The sequence below is a fragment of the Mycetomoellerius zeteki genome, unplaced genomic scaffold (genome assembly GCF_001594055.1).
Source record: "Mycetomoellerius zeteki isolate Tzet28-1 unplaced genomic scaffold, Tzet1.0 scaffold82, whole genome shotgun sequence".
In the NCBI taxonomy this organism is placed as follows: domain Eukaryota; kingdom Metazoa; phylum Arthropoda; class Insecta; order Hymenoptera; family Formicidae; genus Mycetomoellerius; species Mycetomoellerius zeteki.
In genome coordinates, this window is record NW_017257851.1 from 477,649 (window position 1) to 489,301 (window position 11,653).

Below are 11,653 nucleotides of genomic sequence, written 5' to 3' on the forward strand. Positions count from 1 at the left end.
TTGTTAAATTTTTATAAAAATATATGACGTGAAATTATGTAGGGCATGCATAAAAACCACAAATTATAGAAATGCTAGTCCAAACAAGTTACATGAGAAAAACAATGGTCTAAATCATCTGAATATTTGGAGATCGCAGCGAGAGGAAAATTTACATTTGGCGTAAATAATATTAATACAATAAATCATTCTTCCAAACTAATGCATACAATAATCCTTTTAAAGTACCATCGAATCATATTCAATCAGAGATGACAAAGCTATTATTTGCAATCTTCAACGTATAAATATTGAAAACTAAAAATTTGATAATATATGGTATATAGGGTTTAAAACCAGGGATTATGGCATAGGCTACTAATATGGAATAGTGGCTTATTTTTTAAACAAAGCATTGCAATCTGGCAGCAATCGCTGAAAGTTATTGCAACTGTTACCAAATATGTCATAACAAGCAATGAACTCGGTCCGACCAACCGTTTTGCTACAATTAACATTTATTGATTTTCGTTACGTCAGGAGATCCGGCAGCTTTTTCTAAAAAGTGTTCTCACAAACTGAAGGTAAGTTTTTTTTAATGCTTATATTGCACAGACGCTTTTAATAATGTTGCATGAACAATATTATGCAGATTAATTGCTATTTCAAACTTGTTTATTGCTACGGAAAGACTTTGTTTGTTATATGACGACATGCAGGTAATGTGGAATACATCGAGGGTTGAGAATATAACTTTTTGATTCTTCTTGTGAATAATGTTTATTTTAGATGCTAATATTTATTGTACGTCATAATTTAATTTGATTCAAGATTTAATTGTATTCTTTATTGTCCATGCGTAATAACGTTTAATGATGCTATTATATTTTCTGTGTTATTGTACAATAAAAATGTGAACAATTTTCTATTATTCTTGATCAGTTTACATAAATAAACAAATTTGGACTTTATTTATTACTATGGTCAAAATTTAATCGGTATTCCATATTACATCCCCTTTTTTAGACCCCCCCCCCATTTTCTCACTTTTGACTTTCTTGTTAATATTGACGTTGGACTTAAATTTTGGCGACTTTAATTTATTGGATGTTATAGCTAACATATTCCTCAAAAGTTCTGTGTAAATTTAAAATCTTCATATGCATTTATATCGGAGCAATGTTAATTTAAAAAAAGCTATTCCATAATCCCTGTTTTTACCCTACATATATAATAAAAGCTGTGTGAGTGCGAAAAATAAATATAAGTAAACAATACATATGTTCTTTCTTTTTGTTTTGTACATTACGAACGACATCACAGGTCTGTTTCAATAATAAATAAAATATTTTATATTTTATATAAAGATAAAAAAGTATTCAAAACATGTTTCATACCTTAATGTCCTTTTTCGTTTCATGAAAGGGATAGAAATCCTGTTTTTCAAATTAATGAAGGCAGGTTTGCTCCGCCTTCGAGTTCAGCAATGTAATTAGAATGTAATTTAGCCTAACGTGTCGTTTTCGTTACGTTCTCGTTTAACATTACATTCCCGAATCCGACAAATTGAAGTGCGGAAATGAAGTACGCCCGGCCTCGATCATTAAACTGCGTTGCGACGAGTTAACTGTTAGATGAACAAGATGTCGTTCGATGCTTATTCCTCGGTTATAAACGATATCGTATATATCGAAACTGGCTGCAATTTCCTGTCGCGTATCAGTAACAACGCTGCGCAAGAGCCTTTATATTCCTCAGCAAACTAGGTCAAGAAGGCAAACGCATCCTCGCACTACCACATTACGTTACTTCGTGTCAAAGTAACCTATAGAATATATATATATATATATATAGAACTTTGTCCCCCAATTCGGTATTCGCATCCTTATACCTTCAGTACAGGGTGTCTCAAGGGATGTAAACTAAAAATAAGTAAAATTTATTGCAAGGAAAACCTGAAAGTTAAATTTTCTACAGGGAAATCTAATTATTTATCTCCTTTTTTTAAACCGAACGTTATTAATTGTATTAATTACAGCACTTGCTTCCTGCATTTGTTTTTTTCACAACGAAAAATTAAATTGTTATTTTCTGAATTTTAGTTTCGTTTTAAATTTTTATAAAATACGTTACGTAAAAAAAATGTGATATATTATATTTTATATAATATAATTTCAATAATATCGTTAAAATATCACCAAAAATATATATAAAAAATCTATTTAACATAAAATTCTCATCATAAAATTGTTAAAAAATGAACAGCCAAAAGACTAAATTTCCATTTATTTTTTGCTGTTTAATCATTATTATGCGCATATATCTGCCAAGATATTTTTACTATTGACCCAACATTTGTTTAACAGTTTAAATTGCAATTTCCATAATAAAGTAGAATTGAACACATAATAAATTACTATTACATACATTTCTCCATTTCATTTGAAGAAGAGCAGAAAAAAAAATTGTTTAACACGTAAAAATCCAACTTTTCTATCCATTTTTTGTATTTATTGCACGCATGCGTATACGTCGTAAATATATTGTCGGCAGAATAATTATTTAACGATCGTTTATGAGGAACCTAGCAGGGAGAATAGGACGACGTCGATGGAAGAGGAAAAATGCGGTCGGATATGTAGGGCCGTGCCTCGAGAAACCAAATGTTTGCGAACAAATCGTCGTCGTTTTCGAGGAAGAAAATCAACAAACGTCCCTCGTTCAGCCCTAATGCATCGTCCGGAATGAAAATCGTTCCGCACACGCGGACTCTCGATTCATAGGATTTTTAGATCCTCTGTTTCTCGTTGTTGAATGGCAAGCCGGGAAAACTGTATGCGGCATAGAAAAACTCGATCGTTTTCATTGAATCGCGGAATTTCATCAAGTTTTATGTTTCGAGATTCAAATCGCGGGATTTAATAACGCGAGTCTGTCTTGCAAAATGCAAAGCTATCGAAAGAACACCTTTTCCAAATAAGATAGAGAGAAAGAGGAAAGAGTTAATCAAACTTGATATATAAAAAGTTAAATATTTTTTCCCTTTTGCTTACATCAGATCTCTATATGTCATCTTCAAATATTGTCATCTTTGATATAAAGATTTAAACATTAATTACGAAAGCAATAAAAGTGGAGTGTGAGTTGGAAGTGTAAACGAAGTCTAAATTTTCCACGCAACATTAAATGGAACATTCTTCACTTTGATTTAAAATGTGATAAGGAAATTGAAGAACAAGGCCAATACGAAGATTATAAGAACGTAGCGAACTAATTGCCAGTAATTAGCAAAATCTAAGATTACATTAAATGTTGTAAAACGCAATATGCGTATAAAATTGTCAAAATTACACATACACACACACACACACACACACACACACACACACACACACACACACGTGTATATATACAGACTTAATTTGAGAAAAAGAAAGAAAATATTTTATCAAATCAAAAATTTTTGTATCATTTTATAATTTTTTATATAAAAAAGTTATTAATGTTCCCCCTCTCTTCTCTTTTTCCTTCTTTTTCTTATCATTTTTTCTCATTAATTTAATATTTATTACGTTTCGTTTTAAAATTATATTATATCATTTCGTACTTTTCATTTAAAAAGTGTAATTGGTTAATTATAAATATAATTATACAACAAAAATGTAGTATAATTTCAGATATTTCGTTAGAAGAAATAAAATATTAATATTTTCGTGCGCGACAAATCCGACGGCACTCAGAAGTATCGTGCGGTTTATTCAGATTATTCAATCTACTCTGGAACAGAGAAAAGGATCGAGAACTGTTACTGTGCAGTTACCTTTATCTAGGACTTCTTCTCTTTATCCTCGATTTGCATTCTACGACTGCTTATTTACATTCTGCATTAAGATATTCTGCAACTTCGTATTTAAAATTAAAGTGGAACACCAACGAACTGCTTGCTTCACGCTAATTAAATGTTAACAAAACACGAATATCTTAAATACTGTAAACTTTTTTTTGCAAATCAGGCAAAATATTGTCGAATTTAAGCTCGTACTACTTTTGTATTGTTACATTGCTCACATTATATTTTTTTCAATGTATAACAAGTTTTCATTATCTTATTGTTAGTTAAACGCATCCTCTCCCTTTCTTTTAAATCAATAAAACGTGGTTTTCTGAAAAACTTCAACTAAATTTAGTACTTAAAGTTTTTAATTTATCACTGCGGCACATCGACATCAGAAATATAACGTGATTTATTTTCTTGCAGTATATACGTCGAAATAAATAACTTTTTCACATGCTGCGCTCGTATGCGACTTGTGCACTTTCTCTTTTCGGTCCGTGTGAACATTAGATAGCTATAAATCTTAATCATCTGTCATGAGATCCGTTTTCGTATAGAACACGTGTAGATTAAATTATACGGTCATTTTTATTACTGGAAGAGAATCATAGACGGAGACTTTGGTACATTTTATTTGATCGAGCACGAATAGCTGCGGCGCGTGTGAAATAAGATAACTTATTTCAACATGTGATGTACATTGGAAAAAGATTCATATAATTTCCTGATTCTGACGTTTAATATATAGCTGTAGTAAAGAGGCCCGGGAACATTTCGATGTTTAAAAATGTATTTTCACTTGTTTTGAGCTTTTGTTCAAAGCATAAAATCTTTAAAGAATTATAAAGTATCCACATTCACACACGCAGACTCTATATGGCTTAGTATCCAATAAGTACACTCTACTCGCTGTTTTTGGATAATTACCCGATAAATTCAACAGATAACACTAGTATAAGTCGTGCAGGATGTCTGACTTAGCAAAAAATTAGAAAAAAATCATAAAGCTTTAAGCCATATAGAATTTGAAAGTTACCTTATATAACATTATCGAATCTAACGAATTCGAAAGATTCGGGAAGAAGACGGTTTTGTTGAAGTAGTTAATTAATTTAACTATTATAGATATAGACCTAAAAATAATTTTGTTGCGTCAGTAAAATATGTAGGACGCTCAAACTAGAGTTGCTAGAATGTCGAAATTTTCTGCAGAATTGTTCATCATGATTATTTTGATGGTTCAACTAAATTATTTTCAGATCTGTATCTTAAATTTGTTAATGCTTCAACAAAATCATTCTTTCCATGCATATTTTCCAAAATTTATACAACTTTGAAATAAAAATATACGGTTAGAATAAAAGAACTTCCAAATTTTTATGCCGCATATTTTGTCGTGAAAAAAAAGCAGGACATAGTCCATCACAGGACGTTTCCATTTCGTCTTACGGCGAATAAATTCTGTCGTCGATACCGGCGCAGATATCCGGTATTGCATCGGTATCACCCGGTACACACTTGGCAGGCTTATGGGCTTTTCAATTTCGTTCCTCGCCGAGTGGGTTCCATACGGCGACGCGCGATAGCTATTGCGGGAGCTCTACGTGCACGCCCGTTGAAATTTTTCCGAGACGGCGTTTCGGAGGCCATTATGGCATTCCCATCTCTTGAATGATATCCTGGACGAAAGCGCAATGGCGCGAGAGGATGGCTAACGCTATCCGTGAGAAATGGAAAAATAATTGGCCGGATGCATACGCCAGTCCGGTCGCATTTCGAGAATACATCACGGAGACCGAGAGAACCACACCGTACGCCTCGCGTAGTTTATTCCGCCTTTATTTGCGGTCAATTTTGCTGTATATAAAAATGCGGGTTATTCGAGAACAAAATCTTTTGATTAAGTTAATATTATTACCTTCAGATTGTTACCATAATTTTATAATTATGGAAAATAAGTATTGCGTCACATTTTACGATATTTTATTCCGTGGCATAGAAACTGATTAATAAAGAAGATTGAATCTGTTAGCGCTTTCTCGAATGTGAAAAGGGTTTTTTATCTACGAATGAAAAAGGTTTCCGCGCAAATTTGCCGCAACGATCTCACGTAAATTTCACCAAAACAATATCATGTTGTGTTACCATTTATTGAGTCTTGACCGGAAAGCACTCAAGGCACTCGGTAACCACAATGGCTCAATGCTAAATTGAGAAAGTTCCGGAAAGTTTAATATCCCATATACTCTGCAGGGCCAGTCGACAATAATTCTCGTTACATCTACAGGATGTATCAAAACTCGCTTATTTCCTCTAAATCATAACTGCATCGGTCAACTCGCACTGTTTTTCACTGTTTTTCTCAGCAGTTTAATTAATTCTAACTTTCTGAGAACGTTAAACATAGAATATCGTGATATTTATGGCTCTATTAAGATCTATTAAAACTCACTCAATTAATTTCAATTTTAAATAATAACATTCTATTATATATTATATTTAAAATTTAATTAGCTTATTAATTTTTATTGTTGACTAATTGCAAAATCGGAAATCCTATAATATTTTCATTAAAGAATAATAAACTCTCAAAAATTGATCAAAGGAGGAATATGAAGTCCTTTCATAGAGGAATTTGTAGTTGAAAAAGGGATGCAACAATCTCTGGTACACTCTGTATATTATGTATACTAAAATACTATGACACAAATGATGTAACCTGGAGAAGGGTACAGGGCTAAAGTTTCTTAATAAACGTTGACGTCGACACCGCGTGGCAATTCCTTAAGTCGATACAGAAACCTGCTTTTATGAACTGACTAACGGATTAGAAACGAATCCCCGCTTTAATTAAGTTCCGCAGAAATACGTTAAAAGAATCCATCTGTATTATCGATTAAATCGTTATTTTTGTATAACAATTACTTTTTTCCTTTTTTAGAGATTCGAAAATCCTTTTCCAGAATAAAAGTATACGCATTAATACGTGTCTGTGGAGTTTATGCCGAGAACGACAAAAAATTTTTCTTAAGATTTCAATTTCGAAATTTGTTATTGTTCTCGGCATAAATTCTACCTCACAGACATGTATTAAGGGGATCCTAAAGCCGTCTATATTATCGACTAAATCGTAATTTTTGTATAACAATTACTTTTTTCCTGTTTTACAGATTCGAAAATTCTTTTACAGGATTAAAATATACCCATTAATATGTGTCTGTGAGGTAGAGTTTATGTTGAGAACGACACAAATTTCGAAATTGAAAAATCTTAAGAAAAATTTTTTATCGTTCTCGGCATAAACTCCACCTCACAAACACGTATTAATGTGTATACTTTAATCCTAGAAAAGGATTTTCGAATCTGTGAAAGAGAAAAAAGTATTTGTTATACAAAAATTATGATTTAGTCGGTAATACAGACGGCTTTAGAATCCCCTTAATGCATATACTTTTATCCTGGAAAAGAATTTTCGAATCTGTAAAATAGGAAAAAGCAATTAGTTATACAAAAATTACGATTTAATCGGTAATACAGACTTAGGGTCTCCTTAAGCGTGTTAAAAATAAATTCTATTTATGTTAAAAAAAACTTTGAATTTTACATTATTAGCAATATAATAGTAAAAGAACGGACGTCATTCACTCTTTTTTATAAAAGCCTTTTTTATAAAAATAGAAAGCTTTATTAAAACTACATTTCTGACGTCAATCAATATATTGACAAATCCAATATAAAAAGATGCACGTTATTAATTTAATATACATAATATATCAATAATAATAATTACTTTTACAAGTTCTGATATAACTATTAAAAAAAATCTCCTTTCCTTTGATGCATACGAATAATCGAATGAGTCATTATTTCGATATCAACTCAGTGCACTGTCATTAACGGTTTAACGTCATATTATTACCTTTTTAAGTAAACATTTCCGGACACGTGCTTGCACAATCTTTTTTTACATTTTTTTTTTTTAAATGGAATACGTGATTAAAGTATTGCACATACAATAGAATTATATTTATACATATATGTGTGTGAATATATGCATGTGTATATGTATGATAAAATTAATCTCTGTATTTCCTTATATATTTCATTTACGTGATATAAAAATGAACACTATTGCAAATAGCTTATCGGCTAATATATTATGCAAAAATATTATTTAAAATAAAAAAAAAAACATTTGCCCCCAGAGAGATTTGAACTCTCGACCCCTGGTTTACAAGACCAGTGCTCTAACCCCTGAGCTATGGAGGCTTTTGATTGGAACCTCTTTCAACACGCTTAAAGGTAACATGACGTAAGTCATATTTAATACATTAAACAAAAATATTATTTTAATTGTAGCAAAATTCTTCCCTTTTTATTTAACGAAATAATATTGTTAATTTAAAGAAATATGAAAGATTCTCGTTCAGAAATAAGAAAAATGTAAAAAAAGGTTCCTCAAATATGTTAATTAAGTAATTTGAATATAAAGATATTTTCATAATATTATTAAACTTAAATTTTTTTATTTTTTATTTTTTGTTGATAAACAAAGACGTCCAAGATATTGTATTAAAATAAAATTAATATTGCTCTTCCATGTTGTTTATATTAGAAAAATATTAAGAGCTTGTTTCAAGAGGATTCCGAGAATTTGAACAAAAGAGAATTTATTCAAGTAAAATACCAGATTGCTGCATTGCAATGAATAAAATTGTTCATTTAGGAAAATCATGTCGTAAGATTTCTACTTTACAATGCAGTAGCACTACTCCAGTTTTTCTTAGTTAAAAAAGAATTCGCTAGTATATTTCTCAGTACCTTTGAACTTTTTCTTTCAGGACTACGATAAATATTAAATATTTATTTGCATATTTATGAGGAAATGTTCGCATATGCCACCACCATGAGTGCGTGTTGACGCTCCGCATTTTATTTCGTGTTTGCCAGACACTTGAAAATTTCGACGAAATCTCGAATGACCTAATCGTCATGTTTCACTAAAATCATCTACTTACGCTATCTCCGAATTTTTTAATTTGATAAACGTTTTAATCTTTCATTTGATTCATAATTAAATCTCAACGACGATATGATAAAGTTCAAAAACTCTAAGCAAAGAATGATGTTTAGATATCATAGTACGTATAATCGAAATAAACATATTAAATATATTGTAAAAACACTATCTGATCCGTTCATAAACGTAATATGAAAAGGATAGTTTTACCGAAGTGTCTAAAAATTTAACGAGATACAAATCTAAAAATAACTTTATCAAAATAATTGTGTGGGGCACTCAAACTAGTTGTTAGAATGTCAAAACTTTTTGCAACATTGCTCATCACGCTTAAGTTTCTTGCGTAATTATTTTGATAGTACAATAAAATTATTTTCAGATCTGAATCTAGTTCAATTTCCAAAGCTTAATCGTTTTTTCTATGTATAGACATTGTCACTATCGATTTAGTAAAGAAGTAATTTGGTGTGTATTTTCTTATTTCCTCGTTTATTTTTATCGCATTTACACAACAACGAACCACTCAAAAAACAAAGTTTTTTAGAAAATGAGTTTGACTGTTTTAAATCATTACAATTTTGTAAATGTTAATTTTGAAAATGTAATTTGGTGTAACAACTAATTATAGAAGAATAAAAGTATGTCTCTTAAAATATGTTTTTTTTTCTATTTCCGTTCATTTTTTGTAAGCAACTCTAAAATAACAATTTTTGAGTTATGTTGTGGCAAAATGTATATTTGTTCTAAACCTTTATTGCGCCCCTCATCTAAAATAAATTAAAAAGAGATATTGATATACTTCAACATTGTATTCCTTTTCTAACGAAGCACAGATGCTAAGATCAATTAAAATAGCAAAACGCGCAGTTTATGCCTACTACGTCTTTGATTCTGTCAGTAAAAAAGAAATGAGCGTTTTACTTATAAATCTTAGAATGACAAACATCATGCGATGTAAAAGGCTCGTGAAAAGCACTTTCCATCACTCGTTTTCCGCCAAATAAACTATGAAATGCGGCGGAGGAAGTCGATGAAGGACAGCCCGTCGTAATGCAGCCGGTTCTGTGTGCGCAGCCACTGTACCTTTCGCATACCTTGGAGAGTGCATCCTTGAATGCGTTCGCCGAGCGACAAAGTCCGCCTGCGCGTCGTAAAATCGCTACATCGCTCGCCTATCTTAAGCTGCCGACTTCGCAATGTCCGTGTAAACTTTGAGGGTGAAAGGAGAACACAATAAAATTTTATGCCAGCATCGCTTGGATAAAGTTCAGCTCGCACAAAAGCATTCTTACAGTTGCTATTATTATTGAATATATTATCACCCATTAAACGTGATTTCCGCAAACTAAAATTTAATTTTTACAAAACGTTGTAAAAATCGACGGTACATCTTATGTCAATCATTCTCCAGTTTCTTCTATGAAGAAAAGTCTTTAAAAAAAAAGGAAGAAAATGCGCACAGTTTCGCAACGTAATTTTTTACGACGCTGTAACTTTTTACACGCTTGAACGATCGTCCAGGGCATCCTCTCTGCAAAAATGCGAAATAGAAAATTATTCGATAATAACGGTTAAGTTCGAAATTAAAAACTTTAACAACCGGAAATTAAGGCAGAGGCAAGAAACTAACGAGCTACGTTCAAGGACTGATTAAGTTCTGACAGGACTAATTAGAAGCATTTCGTGCTATTCGTCGACTCGTGAAAATCGTGCTGATTTGATTAACGGTGTTAAAACGGAGAATGCATAAAAAAGCATGATCATTTTGAATTTATGCATCTACGTTCCACGAAGAAAAATAAATAAAGACGAAACGAATGCTTTTAGCCGAAGGTGGAAGCGGAAGCATTTGTTTATTTCACGTTATAAAGCACGTACATTTCCGTTTGAGTAATCCTCCTTTTTTACTACAAAAGCAATTGCTTTGCTTTTCCACGCTCAAGTCTGCAGTTGTCCTTTGTCATTGCTATCACGTCGGCTAACGTAATTTGATTATCTTTAACGAGGTAACGATCGTAAGGCGAGTTTTTAAATTCATCGATTGATCAATCGCATTATGCGCAAATGCAACTTTTACAAAGTTGCATTTGCACATAATGCGATTGATCAGTTGATGAATTAAAAAACTTGCCTATATTTATCTCAATGATTGATCTTTCGAACTCATAATATATAATTATGATATCATAATGTGCATATATTAGTAGAAGATAATTAGAAAAGGAGGTGTATATTTCAAGTATACCAGGAAGTCAATTACTTAATATAATGTCAAGGTATTTACTTTCACATGTATCGAATATGCTACGTGTATGTCACTCATCTCCAACATTATTATAATTGTTTACTGCACTCAGAGAAAAAAGTCGTATCAGTAACTATAAATTTGTAGTGAAATAGCGCCTCAACTATATACATATTATTAAATTCTAATAAGAATACTAGATTAAGTGAACTAAGAAAATACAGTACATAACCATATAAACAATTTATAAATGGTTAATATTACTATATTTTCTTAGTTCACTTAATTTACTTATTGTTCTTATTAAAGCTTTATAATACATAGTTACAAATTTGTGTATGCATTTCTTATTTATTTTTGTCTTCCAAGTTTGAAACCAACGCTGCACCTTTTATTGTAAGCGAGTGGTTTCCTTCTTAGAGAGGAGAAACTGAACTCCACTACGTCCCTCTGGTGACAAAGCCCCGTACTACTCGTACTGAGCGACTCTTTAAAAATTTTTGTCTAAACTAGAAAAATGTAATTGTTATATTTATTTGCATGAAGTCCAAGTAACTACTCAATGTAGTTGAGT

At 31.5% G+C, this 11,653-nt stretch overlaps 1 non-coding gene across 1 annotated transcript; it reads right to left on the reverse strand.

Annotated features, from left to right (window-relative positions):
- Positions 1-8,010: 8,010 nt before the first annotated feature.
- On the reverse strand, positions 8,011-8,083 carry TRNAT-UGU (transfer RNA threonine (anticodon UGU)). Its single transcript has one exon. It is a non-coding gene; the product is annotated as a tRNA-Thr (tRNA).
- Positions 8,084-11,653: the final 3,570 nt, after the last annotated feature.